The sequence below is a fragment of the Vanellus vanellus genome, assembly GCF_965231255.1.
Source record: "Vanellus vanellus genome assembly, chromosome: 1".
NCBI classification, from domain to species: Eukaryota; Metazoa; Chordata; class Aves; order Charadriiformes; family Charadriidae; genus Vanellus; species Vanellus vanellus.
In genome coordinates, this window is record NC_138905.1 from 32,525,103 (window position 1) to 32,543,817 (window position 18,715).

The window sequence follows — 18,715 nt, forward strand, 5'->3', positions numbered from 1 at the left end:
ATATAAAATTCAAAATATACAATTAAAAATATACTTTCAATGTATATTTAAGTATATTTGGCCAGGCATTTGTGTTACATACCTCAATACATTTAATAAGCTGCTGAAATTTTCATAGAGCTTGTGTTTCCAGCACCACTAATGTAGCGAGCTTTAATGTGGTGTAATATTTTACTGTTTCCTAAGGGAACAAGGATTGTGCAATCACTTTCTGTCTGTCAGCCCTCTGCATCAGGTTTTGAACTGCTGATCCAGCACCCGCAACATGGGAAGGAAGTCTTCTGTGAGTCTTTAAGATAATTAAGTTCTTACAAGTTTCATGATGGCCGTAGCTCAGTAAAGAGGAAAAACCCAAATCAGTGCCCTGCTGAGTGGAAAGCTGCTATATATTCTCCTTGGCAGCAATCAACATATACATACCTCCAGGCTAAGCACAGCAGGTGCTGTCTCCTGCCCAGAAGAGATGTCAGGAAGTACATGTGGTGGGAAAGAAGCTGAAATTATTTTGGTTAAGGGGTGTGACAAAAGTAGGACTCAAATCTGTAGGAAATTGTGTTTCATTACATCTGTCGGTCACAGAACAACTCATTACATTATTTTTTTTTTCATTTCATCATTCATATTTCAGTTTTCAAGTAATGTAATTACTGAATTCACCAAATACGCAGTTTTAGAGATAAGGTGCCTCTGAGACGAGAATAAGTGGGAACTTGAGAGTCGTTGCACATTATGCTTAATGCAGCTAAAGCTATTTTACTTCTTACCTTATCTTCAGAATTATTAGCTGTGAGCCATTTTTTGGGTTTTGTTCTCTGACACTAGTCTGACTTACAGCTTCAGAAATCTTTTTTGCTGGTCTTTGAAGAGATTTGCATTAGTGTGCACAAAAATATGATGAGCATGTAACTCCAGAAGACCATTTAAAAAAATCAGATTTCAGTATGGAGTCACGATGAATTTAAATATTTAGTTATTATTATTACTCTGAGAGCTAGTAATTTATGTTCTTATTTTCATGAATATCAGGATATTTACTTACTGTATTGTGACAAAAGGATTTGAGTACTATAAATAATTTCTAAAAACAAAGCACAAAACTAGTTCAGAAGTCTTGCTTTTATAAAACCTTGAATGGCCTCAGGCATCAAACTAACCAGAACAAAGAAAAGTGGAAAACAAAAATAAAATAATGTGCCTTCTGCAGGCTGAGTAGACAAAACAGCCTTTCAGAATGCTGCAAAGTTGGCTAAATTTGGCTTCTGTCAGGCAGTCAGAGATGCAGGTTCCCAGCGTGGGGAGACACGATGGCCACCGGTCTGCTTTTGTCCTCCTTCAGCCACCGGTGTGCCAGACAGCTCAGCAGACGGCTTGTGGTAGGTGTAGGACTCAGGGAAACTGGTATTGCACGTAAATCAGAGTTAGCTTTAATATAGAACCAAAGCAAAGATGATGGCCAAGGAGCAAAAGCAAAGGTAAATAAATGATTTGGCAGCCTAAAGGAAGTCAAATTTGAGCATTGTCAAGTGGAAGGAAAGTTACAATGGGAAGATTAATTTGAATATCAGTGTTCATTGCTTTCTTTCAGCAGCAATCATGGCAGAGAGCTGGAGATTGTGTTAGACAACTCAGGGAAAATATTTGTTCAATATACAATGAAAGATAAACATCTGAGTCCTATAATGAATGGAACAGGTTAGACAATACCTTCTTGCTTGAATGTGTTTAGTTCTTCAAAAATATGAATGGGTAGGCATTTTTAAGAAATGTTTTGACACACAGGCTAATTATTTTACAGAGTAATTGGCTGATTAGGACAGTTAATTTTGCAGATTAAATACTTCCAAGTAAGTTATAACTGGAGAACTACAATACGGTCAATAGAAGTTGACCATATGTGTATAAAGTTCCACTTATTCTTTCAAATAATACTAAAAAATAAGTGACGTAGTAATAGAATTATAAAAAATGGTAATTTAAAATGAATAAAAGGAAATGTATTTTACTTAGATTATTTATTGAAGTCATCACCACAGTATATTACATCTTAAGAGGTTAACAAAATTCCAAAGAACAGTCAATGATTGTTCCCTGAGAGCAGATAAGAGGGATACATTTCTTTGTGTTTAAGGGCATAAGCTTAGAAAAGGTTGTGGACAAAGGTGTTCATTTAGAAAATCCAAATTTTTTTCTCTTTACTCTCCTATTTGCTGCTCCTGAATAGGATATTAGAGTAGATGAAGCTAAGATCTGGATGCCTGCAGTACATCTACCATCTGTGGTACACCCCAAAATCCTGATCTTGGGATGCATGCACACTCCAACAGCCTTTATCTCCTAGCCTTTTACATTAGTGGATCTCCTTAAATACAACGCAGCTTCTTTCCAGACCTCACTTGAAAGAAAAATAGTGCATTTTGAGAAGAGAGTGGGAGAAGGAAAGGCAGTAAAGAGGAGTCATCATTCGTGTTCCATCTCAAATCAAGACATAGCTGGAGTGTGGCATATAATGTCAGCATAGTCATGAAATATGGAAAATCCCACGTGTAATCTAATTGCTGCGACATTTGTCTTTTGTAACATGCGTTCCATCCTCAGTTCTTGCTATCTTGCTCTCTTCCTTTATAGCCTGTATTGTACAAGCCAGACTATGCAATGCCACGGCATATCTGATATGTTTGTGCCACCAGCACACATGCAGGAGGACTGTTACGTATAAAAACAGCACAGTGACCACATCAGGTACTGCTCTCTCCCAGCAGGCTGGGCACAGCGCTATTGCTGCGGCTTCCAGAGATGGCTGAGTATCTCTGCACAATCCTGCACCGCATGGCATGTAAATAAACTTCATAATCTAGACTGTCACCTTATTTTTCTTTTTAAAGTGTTCGTCTCAAGTTTGGGAGCTATGTAGAAGTGCATATAATTAATGAAATGTTCTTCAGTGGCGTTGTGGGGATTTTTCTGCTTTTTATTCCCTTTGGTTTCTGAAACCTCTGGGATTAACCTCTAGCCTGAATGAGTCAGGCAATCCATTTACGTTCCACCAGCAGTGCACTGTCTTTTCAGTAACTCAAATATAATTTAATATAGTTAATGATATTTGCAATCTTATTTTCTAGTCCTGAGCTATATTTAATAGAGTTGAAATGTCATGCAACATGTAAATGATAAAATAGCCTTTACATCTTTTCTCAATTTCTTAACTCCTGCTTATGATGTCCTTTTGTTGTGCTCCATGTAGGCAGGAGGAGCTGTTATGATTTGAGATTAAAGGTTGTAAGTATGCAATGTTGAAACCCATAGACATTATTTAGGCACACTAATGATCTAAGCATAAAGGCAGTTGTGAAGGCTAATTAAACATGTGTGTTATATATGTGCAGTGGATGGAGAGTCTCTCTGAATGTGAAATGGATGTCTCTGAACGTTGTGTGCACTGCAGTAGAACCTAGCGTTTGCTGGCTGCTCGGGGAGAGGAGAAGAAAGGTAGGAACCCACACTGAAAATTTGGTAGGTTACAACATAAAAGTGTCTGGAATGTGGACAGAGCATTTGAAATGTGATTTTATGTGAAACTCCTCATCTTATGTTTCATTCCTCATTGTGCTGAATTCATGTAGAAGGAGAAATCTCTGTCTAGCATAAGGCACGTGGCACCCAAGAGGTGAAGGTAGAGGTTTTGTTAGCAGATACTGGTGATGAATTCATTGGACTCTACACATAAAATGAAGTATTTTAAATATATATAGAGAGAATGATATTGGTCTGAAATTAGAGCAAAAATAAAAAAGTAAAAGGAGAGCATGATCAGATGTTGTAGAATAAAAACAGCAAATTATTCATGTTGTTCTCAAAAACTGCTGAAGATCAATTTATTTGGGTTCTTCAGAATTCATTCTGCTGCAGCTAAATCCAGTTTAAATTATAGAAATTCAAAGATACTCTTCCTTGACTACTACTGTTTTCATGGTTGGTAGAAAAAAAAAGGAAGATACATGCTTCCAAAAAGCCTTGTCTACATTTCAGGCTGAATACCATAATTGTTTATTTTAAATTTTCAGTGTGCTGAAGGAAGTCTTTGGTCAAAAGAGAACAAATTTCCATAGGGGACTCTGGAGATGTACACTGCTTCTTTTAAGCAGATGGGTAGATAGCTTTTGGGAGTCTTGACAAACTGTGACAAGCTCACAGCCTTAGAGCCAGCCTCTCTCCGTCAGGTAAGATAAAAGGGAGTGGAGCTGGGTGCAGGCAGGATCCCTTCTGGAAAGATTACAGAGGCTTGGCAGTTTGTTTGTCCATAACTACTGTGATCAGCTCCTATCCGCTCCAAAGGCAAACATTGCCAAGATGTTTAATAAAATGCGTTCTGGTGTTTCTTCTTTTTCTTCTACAAATTGCAACTGAACACCCAGATAACTAGCCCAAGTCTCTGTCTCAGTAGGAGCTTGTGCTACTGCTTATTGAAGAATGTGAGTAAAGACGAAAACATGTTTCAAAATCAGATGTGGAAGATCTGGTTCAGGGTTTGGGTTCAGATCAGACACTTGAATTTTGGCTTTACTTACCACATACGGATTTTGTGACCATATAGCTATTTGTTATATATTGGTTTTAAGTGTGCTTGAGTCCGCAATGGATGTTTTTTCCCAAATTAGTTCCTATAAAAGTTCTTAATTTTACTTGGTAGTCTCCCAGAAGAAAGTAGCCCCTTGGAGAATGTATGATAATGGTGTAATATTGACGCAAAGTTCTGGCAGGATTTCATGGATTATTTTTATAATGCTTCTACTTGATTTTCCCATTATAGACTTAACAAAGTCAAGATTATCTTAACCTAAGCGTGTCAGTCCTGTTCAAATCCAGTTGGTTATTCTCATGATGAAAATTAACATTTTTAAGTGCTTTGCTGGATCAGGGCCCAGATGATTGTTACCTCTTTCAAATGAGTGTTTTAAAGCTTCCTTGATCATCATAATAATGGAATTATACCAATAATTATTAATGAATAGTATTACTCTATAAATTCCCCTGTGAATCTAATGGCATATAGGAATTAGAGCCTCAGTTCCAGTATTTCATAAATATGCTTTAGCAATCTTAATGCAATTTATTTACTTTCGTGCCTACTGATAGTACACTGATTACTGTTTCTGGTAGAGTCATCCTTTGTGATTTGGAGGTTTTGATCACATTGGATTAGATAATGAATCTTCAAAACTGTCCGCGTTGAGGAAAACAAGACAGTCTGAGTTGATTTTTAAAAATTACCCTTGGAAAAGGTAAAATCTCTTCCTTTTCAAATCTAGAAATGAAAGCAGCAGAGACTGAGAAGTTACAGACCTAACTAAGGACCTTGGATCTCGGTCTTTGTTTCAGTAAAAATGATAGTTTGAGAACAAGAGTGACTTTAGTAAGTGACAAAACCATGGCCTGGTCATTTTCACAAGCTTTTCTTACTTTTCCATGTCCATTTTTTCAGCTTGTGAAGGTCAATGTTGAAGCAAAATTGTAGCACTAACCCCCTTGACCCTTCCTGGTGACTTACGCATCGTTGATTCTTGCATCTCCGTTGCTATGAACTTGCTGGGGAGGAGCCTCAGCAGAGATACTGCAGGTGTCCATTGCTGTCAGTGGTGATTTTGAATGCTGAAGCAGTCCAGGACAGGTCTTGTTCTCCTGGTGTACAGCTGCATATATATTTATATATATAATTAAATGCTACTTGGTAGTCTATTTTAAAATTTTATTTTAATGAACTCAGTATTAGGAGAATTGCAGTGAAACTTGTGCATGTCAGCACCCAGGACAACTCATCTCTTTTCCTCATCCAGTTGGGTGACGTGGAGCTGAAGCCCTTTCTCCTGGCAGCAGCTTCCGATAAAGCCCAAGGCTTGGGTGCCTGCTCTGCCTGCGCTTGCCACAGGTCTGATCAGAAGCCCTACCCCTTGGCTTCCCCTACCGGCACTGCTCCCTGCTCAGGGTTCCTTGGTGTCCCAGAGGAGAAGCTTGATGCCATGGCCAAAGAGAAGCCAGGAAGGACGTGGGGAACATGACTGGAGTCCCATGTGAAATAAATGGCGTGTGTTGTAGCACTGTGCATAGATTGCAAATAGGGAACCACGGAAGTCAGAGATGCTACAAGATTTATTTTCTTTTTTTTTTGCATAAGAATGATAGGAGTCTGAATTTTTAAAGGAAAACCAGGAAAGTGACCTGGTTTGGTTGAAGGGCAAAAGCTATGCTACCACAGAGCAATGTTCCAACTATTTGTACCGCTATATGTCCATACAGGTTTTTAAAGTATTCTTTTAAAATTAACAGTGTAGGTACTTTCCAGACACCTTGTAGCAATACAGAGAGAGTTACAGAAGCCACATATTTTCTCCAGTTTGTCTCTGGTGGTTTTGGTCTCTGGACTTCCTCCTGTGATGACAAATAAAATCTTGTTCTGCGCCATTTTTCTGACAAGTCCAACTCTGCAGAGCACTTCATATTGTTTATTGATTTCCTCTAATACCAGTTTCATGCTTCTTTTCTTGGATGAGACTATATGTCGAACTAAACAAGCCATCAAGCGTACTTATGTCTTGAGAAACATTCCTTGGTAACAAAAAGATGGACTGAGAAGTCAGAGGCTTTTTTTGTAATCCATGTATGTGGCAAGATCGTGTTTGTTTGGAGAACTGAGGCAACAGAGCTCTATCTTTTTCCTATCTGACGACCTACTCAAATACACCAAATGGGATTTATAAGATATATTTCATTAGAACACAAATTAATAAACTGGAACAAGTATCTCTTTAAATAGGAAAAACTGCAGGTAAAACACATTAAAATAACGGGCCTTTAAAACCAGTCACTTCCTCTGTGTCCTTGCAGAGCTGGCTCTTTCCTCCGGTAAGGTGGAGCAAACAGTATGCAGTTCCCTCCAGTTGCCCTCTACTGGGGGTTGGCTGCAGATCTGCTTCTTACTACAGTGAAGTCCCAGATTCTCTCTGGGATTTCCTGCTTGTCTTTGACTACACGGTCCCAGCTTTCTGTGTCCCTCTTCCAGCAACTAACCCCATCTGCGTGGCAGGCCACTTCTGGGTGGGTGACATCCTGGAAGAGAGTCTCTGAGATGTCTGGCAAATTCAGTGCTCCTATCGCAAAAGATTGCCAGCTTTTTAAGAGGTGATAACATATCAGTAGTCTGGAAATACCCTGGTAAAATCGTAATTCAATTGTCCAGAAGATTCCTCTCTGTTGTCCTGTTATTTTAGGACATTACTTAGTCTGATAGGGACAAAACTTTTCACATGCTTTTTGGCAGAAAGTACACTGAAAATAGGGTAAAGGGATGGAATATGGCCAATTCCACTCTTAAGTTCAAGATTGACTTACTTAGTTCTTTCCTCTTTAGAGAACACTAAATGCATTTATATTTAATTCTGTAATAGATAAATTCTGTTCTTTATTTTTAAAGTTGTATGCCTGCAGTTCTCTTATTTTAGATCATCCTCGTGCTTGAACAGATAAATACTTCCTATGTGAAATTTGGTGAAACTTCTATATAATGAAACTGCTACAGAACAGGTGGGCTGTGTCAACCACATTTAGTCAAATCTTAAGTGACAGATGGTATGTTTGCAATTGTATTTCAGGATTTGATCACAGATTCATTGTTTGTCAGTACCCTTAGCTTGTACTGCTCTTGCAAGTAAAAGCTCTGTGTACAGAACAGTCCATCACTTTTTGTAAACCCTAAAAATTATGGTCCTCAAGCATACAGTTCATTTAACATCTACTATCTTTTTGTATCCCTCAGAAGTTAAAAACTTCACCTGGGATAACTAGGAGGCTTGGACATTTGGTATTTTGGTAAAGACTGTGCTTTTTATTAATGTTACTGCTTACCATCACAGACACATTATGGTGACTTACTGTAGATGTCCATTAAGTTATTCACCACAGCTTCCTTGTTTTGCGTTTTTTTTTTTGTTTGTTTTTTTGTTTTTTTCAAAGAACTGGTCTCTGTTGCCAGTTAATACTTCAACAGTAAAATAAATAAATAAAGGTTAATTTCTATAAACTCAAAGGCCCAAACAGTTAATTTTCAGTTATTTACCTGACTAGTTAGCGGGATGGCTATAAAAAGGCAGTATTGCAACAACTACTTTTTACTGTCTTGTAGCTGATGTATCCCATAAGACACAATATTTAGTATTTTAGTTTATATGGAACATATTTCCCATGTTTGTCAAGGAGCTACTGTTAGTTTTTGCAGACCTCAGTAATTCAACGGAGCACTTTCTGGAAGTTTTCTTTAATTACTTTTCATAGGACCATCTGCACTGCAGTGAAGCTATGTGAGTGTCTCTACGAGAGAACGTTGCAGTCCTTCAGCCATCCCATCATCTGCCTAAAAAAAAAGTTTGGTCTTAGAACTATGGCAGAAAAAAGAATTATCCAATGATAAGAAATAGTTAATCTACATTAAATTGCTTAGGTTTTTATATATATCTACATCTGGGACATAGCTTAATTTTTGTGTATTTGAAAAGTTAGTGAACATTTACATATCTGTACATAAGATGTATGTATGATACTATCATCTCATTTAGATTTATTCTTCTGGTTTTTTGGTTTTTGTTTTTTTTTTTTTTTTGTTGGATTTCTACTACTAAAATCAAGTAAACTGTGCAATGTTAGTCATTTGACCAAAACGTATTTTTCTTTCCCAAATAGATAACACCCATTCAAAGGTTTCCTTCATTTGTTATTTATATACTTAGTATCGGCTTATTCCAAGACAATATTCCTGTGATATATCCCTTACACGGCATTTCACTTTGGGACTTGAAATTGAGCTCCTACTTCCTCAAAGACAACTATTTTTCATCCCAGTTAGGAATTTGGTTTTAGTAACACTGTTTTTATTTCTCTTAAAACAAGCAAAACAACTTGCATGCCCTGTGTAATGTTTGCAACCCTTCATGTTTTGCAGTTCATATCGTATGTTGCATTTCTCTCGAAGTGCTGACTACTGTTCCTTTATCTGTTCAGAGAAAGTTTTAAACATTAAGTCTATTCATTCAGGTTCCAGCATCACTCAATGGAAATATCCTGTTCTCTACATTTTGCTGAAATCTGCAAAAAAAGATCACATGAAACCCCCCAAAAAAGATCACATGAAACCCCCAAAAGTTTATGCAGATTACAGTTTGGGGAGAAGGGAGGAATCCTAAAAGCCATGTAAACTGATTGCATTGGTATAGGTTAGAAAATAAAAGAGGAAAGAGAGCTTCTGCTTTTGAATTTTAAGGGACTGACGACCCTGGTTTGGCTTAGTTTTGGGTTTTCCCCCAAAGTGGTGAAATTTACAGATGTAATTTAGTTTCCCACTAAATTCTTACTGAATTGAGAAAACTCAGAGTTTTTTACTTCCATTAGTTGCTAGGCTTTTCCCCCTGCAGTCTATGATGCGTATGTAGCACTGCTCATCTTATATTATCTCTGTGTTTGCAGTTAGTAATTTCTCACAGAGAATTTCTAAGGAGAGAGCAGGTGATGAAAAACACCATTGCTCTTGGACCTGGGAATGGATGTTACTGCAGGGGAAGATGCTTCCTGGGAGAACCTGAATGTCTGATTTGGATTGTATTTGGAGGAATGCAGTTGTTCACAAGCTAAAAAGAACTGCTTTTGCCATTGGTATTTGCATGTTTATTTTATCTCTGGTCAGATAGGACTAACGGCGTGTGTTGTGTGGTGGAGCATATGTTGATTAAGAGAACTATGAACAAATGGCAAAGACAAAGTCAAAAGCCACGCTCTGGCAAAGAGGAGACAGGGCTGTGTGCCATTGGTGAGTAGCAGAGGATGATTGTCGCTGACAATGCAGGCTGTTGGTGGCAGGAAAGTAGGAGGCTTTCTGTTTATTTTATGTCACTTTTGCTTCTTTACTGGCAAGCTACTGATCTAAGTTGACCTGCATTTGAAAACACTGGGTGGTACTGACTGGCAAGTATGTTTGACATGAGGATGAAAATTAAATACTGGCCTCCCACCTCAGTTTTCCTGTGATTTTACATGCAGCCAAATGCTATCCCCTGCTGCGTATCAGGGAACACACTGACATTTTCTTCATTCAAAAGTGTAGTGTGACATGCCGAGCTAGCAGGGAATGGAGTAAGATCAAGAAAGCAAATAGTGTATTTCTGCTAGTGTTCAGTGGTTCATTGTGGGAGAAGGCACCCTTTTTTCCTCCATTAGTGCTGTGGGAAGGGCAGCGGTCCACTCTGAAAAGTAGCTCTACAATATACCCTCTCTGAGCAGTTTGCAGACTGAGTAGGAAACAGATAAAAATCCAATTGTGCAGATTACAAAGTGAGCAGGAGAAAAACTCTTCTGAGTATTGTGTACTTTGATATGAGTATTAATTTGCTGCAGGCAATGTGAGTTGGCATCTTCATGCTTTGGCATCTGAAACACTTTTTCAGGGCACCAGGTTATTACCTGTGGCCATAAGATCTTGATGAAAGGCGAGCAGGTTTCTGGAGTTGGCTGGGTACACTTCAGCAGAGTGGGCAGCTGCAGTGGGTGGGGGGGTAAAACGGGTATGCCAGCACCGTCTGTGATTTCAGTCTCTCCCTTCTGAGCAACCCGATCTGGTCGAAGATGTCCCTGCTCATTGCAGGGGAGGCTGGGCTAGGTGACCTTTAAGGGTCCCTTCCTACTTGAACTATTCTATGATTCTATGATTCCTGCTCATGGCAGATTTCAGGATCCTGAGACCAGCAGCATGCTGTGTGGTTCCTTCCCCCTCTGAGGAGTTAGCTCCCAGTGTTCAATCCAACGCTCAAATGGTGGACCTGTGTAGCCTGGAATCAGATTTGTAGGAAAGCTGTGAGAAGCCTCCTCCCCCTTTCCTCTAGGAGCTGCTTTTAGGGCTGACCTTTCCTGGGACCTTGTCTGAGCTGTGTTTCAGCTGAGTTTGTGTCTGGCCAGGCACCTTGCTGCCCCTGCCCTGCCGCTTTCCCATCTTGGCAGGACCTCAGACCTGCCCCGTCACAACGGCCTTGTCTGGTGATCCCGATCCACGCCTGCCCTGGCTGCAATCATCCCAGCCCCACACTGCCTGTTCAGAGACCACGGGCTTGTGCCCCAGGGGTGAGGGGCTGCCCCACTGCCTGGGGCTCCCGGCTGCCCGCACCCAGCAGCCCCCTCCCACCCAACCCTTTTCAGAGCAGCCCCAGCATGATCTTTGGATGCAGCAGTTTGTCTCTTGTTTGTATGGTAAACGGCTTGTAGTTAAAGCTTTTCAGTCAACTGGAAACATTCATTGGCTTGAACCGCACGCTTAAAGAGCTGGCAGCCCTGAACTTGTTGCTATGCTCTGCGCAGGCAGCGGCCTTGAATTTCTGCTCACGGTAATGGATATTCGGCTTTTCCCACTTTTCACCAAAACACATAATTCAGTTGATTCCTGTGGTGTTCCCTGAATTTTTGTGGGTCTTTGGATGAGGATATTGGAAAGGTCTGGCTTTAAAGCCAGGCAACCCAACAGGGAATTGCTAGTGGGTCAAGTATAAGAGCTTGCTTTGTTTATCCAGTGATGCAAGTTGTTAGTGTGATGAATGAGGACCAATAAACTGAATGAAGAGAGTTCTTAACTAATGATGTATAGAAAAATCAATCCAGAGGTCAGAAACATCATAGAGGAAGCATGCACAGTAGAGCACAAAACCAGCAGTAATAAGAATATAGGAAAAGATCATAGCCAACAGATTTTTTATTAAGCACAAGAGCTCAAAATGTATGGAGAGGCTCAGTGCTGTAGTGGGCTTGGGCTGTCGGCCCGAGAAGAATGATGTGACCAGAAAACCAGGTGAAGAGAAAACCTGAAAAACGGTATTTTCCCATTAGTATTACAGAGTCTGTAGAGGGCTATACTGCAGCAAGTCATGCTGCACTTCGTGCTAGTTTTGGAGCAGCAGTGATTTGAAGTAAATTGCTCTGTAAGTGTGGGAAAATGTTTGGAGGGAAGTTTTGTATGTTATCTTGGATACAGCCTTTGCTGCTGCTGTTTGAAACGAAAGGCCTAGGAGAACATGAAAGTAGTACTTGCTCCAGCTCTGTATGTGTGGCTAGCTCTTGAAAGTCAAATGACATTTTGAGTAGCAACTGCCTCATATTGAGGACTTCCACAGAAGGAGAAGAAAGGCTTAGACTTCATATAGAACATGTGAACATACGGAGTGGCATTTTTCTCAGTATATATAGAATCTCTTTTACAGCTGAAATATTGCAGATGTATATAGTAGTCTGTACTCTATTATAATAATAACTATAGTTATTTTATAACTATATAATACAAGGTATGATACTTTAAACCTGCACTATATAATAGAATACAGTATAATATATGTAGTGGGGACAATTATATTGGCATACAATTTATATAATTGTATTAAATATTTGGATTGTTTCAGAACAATGATTAAAGAAAGCATTTTCATATAATTAATTAGTATCTCTGGTATCTCAGAGCACTGACTTAAAGCAGAAAATGTAGTTATTTTGTTGGGGAGTATGTTTAAGTATTGATAGCAAAGTGGTCCATAGAAGAGCAAAATCACATTTTCAGCTTAAATGACTGAACTGGCACCCTTGCTTTTGTTCAGCCTTTTACGCCTCCTTCGTAGGAGCTGTGGGCCAGCACAAATTCTACTCCTGACTCCTCAGGTTCTATTAGATAATGCCTGTTAGATTCTCAGTCTCCTATGCCCTCCGGTACTGTTGATTACTGTAGTACTGAAGAGCCACAGTCATCAACCAGAGACCCCTTTGAACAAACAAGAAGTCTGTCCCTCTCCCAATGAGAATTACTCGTAAGTAATTGTGAGTGGAAGTATAACATAAAAGGCAAAGACAGATGGGGAATTGCAAAGAAACAGTGAATGAAAATCAGCCATGAGGGTAGTCAGTGGTCTCAGCTTTCCTGAGCAGCCTACGTGCTGTCAATTTATTTGTAATTATCATAGCAAACAAGAATTAAGAAAGGATGTGAAGGAGGGCAATGCAGTGACTTTGCAGGTGTTGCAGAGAGTTCTTCCAAAACATGAAGTGTAATGGGAGGAAGCACAGAAGTGCTTGACTGAAAATTTAACAAGGAGCTAATGAAAAATAACTTACAGACTAATTGTAAGTTGGCTGTTCAGTACCAAGTGAGAATAGTAATGAGTGTGTCCATGGAAGGGAACGTGAAGTTGCCTGTATTTGAGATACCGGAGAAGGGAGTGGAGGGATGCAAGGAGAGATGTCACACAGAGTGACGCACCAGAAGAATGGTCTTTGCAGCAGCACTCTGATTAGGTGCTGTGTTTGTCCGCGCCAGAGGACAACATTTTTTATTAATCCAGTCCTGAGATTATGAGGATCTGGACAAGGGTATTAATTAAGTGCATATTAAAAGATTGTATGGGAGCAGTGTTTGCAGAAAGATTCTGCAAGACTTGATCTGGATTTGACGACCTAAGGATGATTTGGGTTGGAGGTAACATTCAGACAGGTGTCTTAAATGGTGGGCTAGATGGTGCCACTGTACACAGTGATTCAGGAAGGATCAGGCAAGATGAATTTGTGGGGACGGGTAATAAAACCCCTAATTTGACTATGTTGAGCTTAAGATGACGCCTGAATTTACCATATCAGAAATACTGGTTGAGATACTAATATGAAAAGAGTGTGTTAGTACCTGGAGTATTGGAGTAGAGGTATAGCGTCCAAAGAGGAGATGGTAGTCGACACTGTGTTTATAGATGAGTTTGTACCAGAGTAAAGTTTTAAGAGGAAAGGAGACCAAATAATTCTCCACAGAGCACAGAAGAAAGCATGAAGTTGTTCCTTTGAATGACATCCAGAGCAACAAGTAGAGATCAGTGTAAGACTGTGTCAAGGAATCCAAAATTTCAGCAGTAAAAACTCCTAACCATGAAAAACTGTTGGCGTGTCAAGAAGAATGAAAATTAAGCCCAGTTCCTGAGGCCTGGATAACTTGACGTGCTAGAGATTTCAAGAGCTGCTGTGTTTGAATGCAAAAGGTAAAAACCAGCAGGAAAGGAAGTAAGGAACTTCATGCAGTTGTTTTAAAGCTCTACAGAGTTGAAAGAAAGCAGGAAGATGTAATGGTGGCTGCAGAAGCAAATGAGGCTAAGGGAAACACTAGGGTTTTTTTTGTGAAAGAAAAAAAAGGTGAGAATGGGAAGGGAATGAAAGTAGGCAGGGATGGGGAAATGAGAGTTTCTGAAGGAAATAATGAAACTGTGTGAGATTACTGTGGCTCAAAGGAGGGTGGAACATATAGCAGGACTGAGCACAAGCATTTTCTGTGCTTCAAGGATGAGGTAGGGAAAGGAAGGGAAAGGGAAGGAAGAAAAAAACAAGTTGCTATTTTGTCAGATTTCTTTTGGAGAAATAGGCATGTGGAAAGAGAATTAGAGACAGGAGGATTTGAGAATTGGAGTCAAGGAGGTGACAGTCATTGTGGATGTGATAAATAAATCATAGAATAAGGGTTTTCTACCTAGAAAAAGTGAAGGAGTACAGAATTAATTTGTTGTGGGAGAACAGAGCTTTTACTCAGTGTAAGAAGAGGAGCAGAAGGGGAAGATGATGATGAGAGGTGGTGCTTAGGGACACGGTTTAGTGGTGGACTTGGTAGTGTTGGGTTAACAGTTGGACTCAATGATCTTAAGGGTCTTTTCCAACCTAAATGATTTTATGATTCTGTGAACCAAGGCGGGGGTTAGACCACAGTAAAGGAGAATAACAAAAGAATAATAGAAAGAGGTGAATGAAACAATGGGATTTTAACAACTAGTTACTGAAATAAAGTGAAGATTTTTAAGACATCTACAAGAAATGTCTGCATTAAATGGCTTTGTGGTCTAGGAATATACTCCGCTAGAAATGGGATCCTGTGACTGAGAGTACCTGACAGTCCACTCTGTAGCAGACCTTAAAACCTTTGAGACCCATGAACACTTTCCCATTTCAAATTGGGTAGAAGGTTCCCAAGTCTGGAGTTTCTACTTTGAAAAGGTAATGTGCCAGGGGGGCTGGGAGGCTACGTATATTGTACTGAAACTCGTATTTATGATGATGGATAAATCTTTGTGTTTATGCCGGTGAGCTTCTGATTTCTACCTATACATAGTAAGAATGTGAATGCCTGATATGATCATTTATATTAGAAGTGTGGAACTGGAGTAATAAAGCAAGGAGAGCAGGGCATTTTCATTACATGGTTTTCATCACTGGCAAACCAGGGAATGCTAAAAATTGCAAATAAATATGCTAATGTTTCATCATCACGGATTGTCATATTTCTTTGGGTTACGTGTCTTCACACGGTGAAATACATGGACAGTACTTCAATGTAATGAAATGCACCTATAGCAAACACTCGTATTTGTGTTTGCTGACACCAGTAACTTCAACAAAATACTGATTTGGCCATTTTCTAGACCTTACCCGTCTGAACAGTAAAACCTTTCTTATATTTGTGATCATCCGCAGAAAGTGGCACCAGTTTCTCTCTGTATTGTCTGTGCTTCTTATGAATTTCTCTGATGGAGGGAAGGCTTACCGTATTGCCCAAAGCTTCTAGTCTTCCTTTGAGGAACCCATCAGATTACATATAAATTCCAAAATACCAGGCAAAGATTGCAGAAATTCTAAGAATGCTTTTTTCCACACAAAATATTTATTTAAATGATTTATTACAACATCAATGACATCCACATGGAGATGTTTTCCATTTCAAATTTCAAATAGGAATATCAACTCCAAATTCAATGTGTAATTTACCTTTAGCTCTTCATAAAATGTAGAAAGTTAGTTTCTTTCTGAGTCATCAAAATTCATTTTCTGAATCATCAAAAATAAAAATTCATTATGTGGACAGAATTGTCCTAAATGGCACTTGTGTCATGGCATTTACATATGAAAACAGTTTTATGCAATTGCTCAAAGTCTTTATGGAATCCCAAACATAGCTTGACTAGGGAGAGTAGGAGATGTCAAAGTGTACCTGTGCCCAAAATTACCATGTCTTTTGCCTTGTGTCAGGGAAATAGTCTGTTAAACCACAGGCAGTGTGGATACAGTGATAGATTGAGATGTCTAAATGTGACTCACATGTCCGCAGTCCGATCATAATTGGCAGAAACCTAGTCGATACAGTCAATGGAGATGGGAATGATTTAACTCACCCTTAAATAGACTGCAAGAGCTGAAGAGCTGAACAGCTTCTAACAATCTTCTGACAGAGGATGGGCATCTTCCTCGTGTGTAGGCATGCACTGCTAGCTATCTAAATTTAGACATCTTTTCTGGAGCACAATCCCAACATAGCAAGAAGTGGCAGATGTCCACTGTAATGGTAAGCGTAGGATGAGCTAGTCTGCAGCGCCTACATGAGCATTTTTTCCCCTGTAAACTTCCCACTTGGAGCTGATTAGAGTAAGATCAGAGCGAGCCTGTGGGGATTGCGTGACCTGGGGCGTGAATCTCATCTCTGTAAGGTTTCTTCCCATTCTAATCTGATTAACTAAGCAGTCAGGTTCACAACATCATGTTTTCTGATATGGCTTGTAACTTTGAGTTTAATGCTTTTCAGAGATGTTTGTGGCCCAGCGCTCAGGGTATAGTAATGGGTGAAGAATTTGCCAACCTAAATGGCTGTTTTTGATGTATAACAAAGTAGAGATTAACTGCTGTTACATTGGAGCTCTGGTGGCTGGTGAGAAAAGGACATACCAGAAAGGCATATGGTAATTTCTTGGCGACACCTTTGCCGGCTCACCGAAATGTATGGGGGTGCCTTAGCATAAGGGAAAACAGTAGATACTGGATATACTGAAAGATGATTGCTTTGGCGAGAGGCAAACCAAGCAAAGCTTCTTCTCGATTTTCTTCTGAAAAAGCTTCTATTCATTCTAGTTTCCAGACCCTATGCCAAATCCTGCTTGCTCCAGACAATTTCCCATTAACTTACTTGAGAGGTCTCTGAATGCGTACAGTTGCCGGAGAGTTGATAATTTAGCCCGGATTCAGGTTTTGATCAGTATTTGGAGTGTCTCTGTTCATGCTGCGGTCCCATCAAGATTTTTTGGTTTAGCCAGTTGTACCTTCTTCAATCCCAGGAAGAAGAAATCCCAGGAACGGTTCTTTATTTTAGTGATGACGATGTGTTTTAGTGATAAAAGACCAGACCCAAACTCCGTCAACAGTAAGGAATAATTCCATGGATTTCAAGAGACTTCAGGTCTGTGTGGTTCATGCTCTGGTGACTATGCTGTTTGGCAACATCAGGATAACCAAAGATTCATGTTGCTTTATTTTCAAGTATTGCTTTGGAGTGTCACCTCAGTCATGGCTCTAGTGTTTGCCTTTTGTCTGTTATCCCTCTCTCACCTTTTTCTTCTGAAAAGGTGGCAGTCATGGTTTTCCTCTGTATGGAGGGAGAAGCAGGTGGCAGTGGAAGGGTGGGGTTGCTGAGAGGCTGCTGGGGACAAGGGCTGAACACAGGGCTGGTCAGCTGCTGCTGAGGCTGGTTTAAATGACAGGGATCATTTAAACTCACGCAGGGAGTGTGCTGAAAAGGCTGGAAGATGTTCAGATCTGCGGGAAGAAGTAGAAACTTTGGGACTTGTTTTAATTGATCTGGCAGATAGAAATTATGTGAGTTGTGCTAGACAAAAATGATGCATATGTGCATCCCTATTCAGTTTGAATATACCACATGCATTGTAATGAAAGGGTTCAAGTGAGACTGGTCTAGTCTCCTGGTACAAACAAGGTGCAGGTGTATATGGGGCAAAGAATGTGTCGTGGGGTAGAAAGCTCTTATATCTGCTCTTTGCTTTTGGAGGTTTGCTGTGCTTTGAACGTGGGGTTAGAAAAGCATACTTGCTTCTCGTGCTGCATAGAGTTAAAAGGAGGAACAGGCTGCAGGGAATACAAACTTCAAATAAAAGGCTCAGATAATGCAGCATTTTTCGAAGGTCAAAGAAATGCAGAGTCCAGATTAAACACTCTGCAATATGTAAATGCCACGCCATGTATGTTGGAGTTACGCTTGAGTGCTGCGGGGGGAGGGGGTGGCGGGGAGGAGGGAGGGAGCCTGTATCTGCATCCCATTTTGGATGGAATATTGTTTGTTGCAGCAAAGCAATTGCCCATCCCCAATTGTTTTAGTGATGAGCTGATCAATATCCCATTACTGGATGTAACAGTTGCTGCAGGAAGTGCACAGAAGATTTTAATGCATGAATTATGCATGCTGTGCTCATTCTTTAGTCTCAGAGCAGAGTGACAGAGATTGTAAAGATGACTGGGGTAGTTTCTTGCATAAAGTGACTGCAGTGAAATGCTTCATATTTTCATGCACACAAGCAGCATTGAGTGGGACGGCCTATTTAAGAAGATATAAATCCCCGAGCTTACAGCACAGAATGCTTGATTTGAAAGCATTGCAGCCATGTACCGAGCCAGTTTTCCTGCTGTCTAACCTGCTTTCTGCTGAAGGTTGGCTGAGGGATGCTAACGGCTGTGCTTTGCTCTGAGGTCACAGTTTGAAGTCTTTTTTTTTTTTTTTTTAATTTGCTTTCTGCCGCAGGAGAGGATCTGTGAAGTTTATTGCTGCAACCCTCCTTTTATTTTTCAAAGA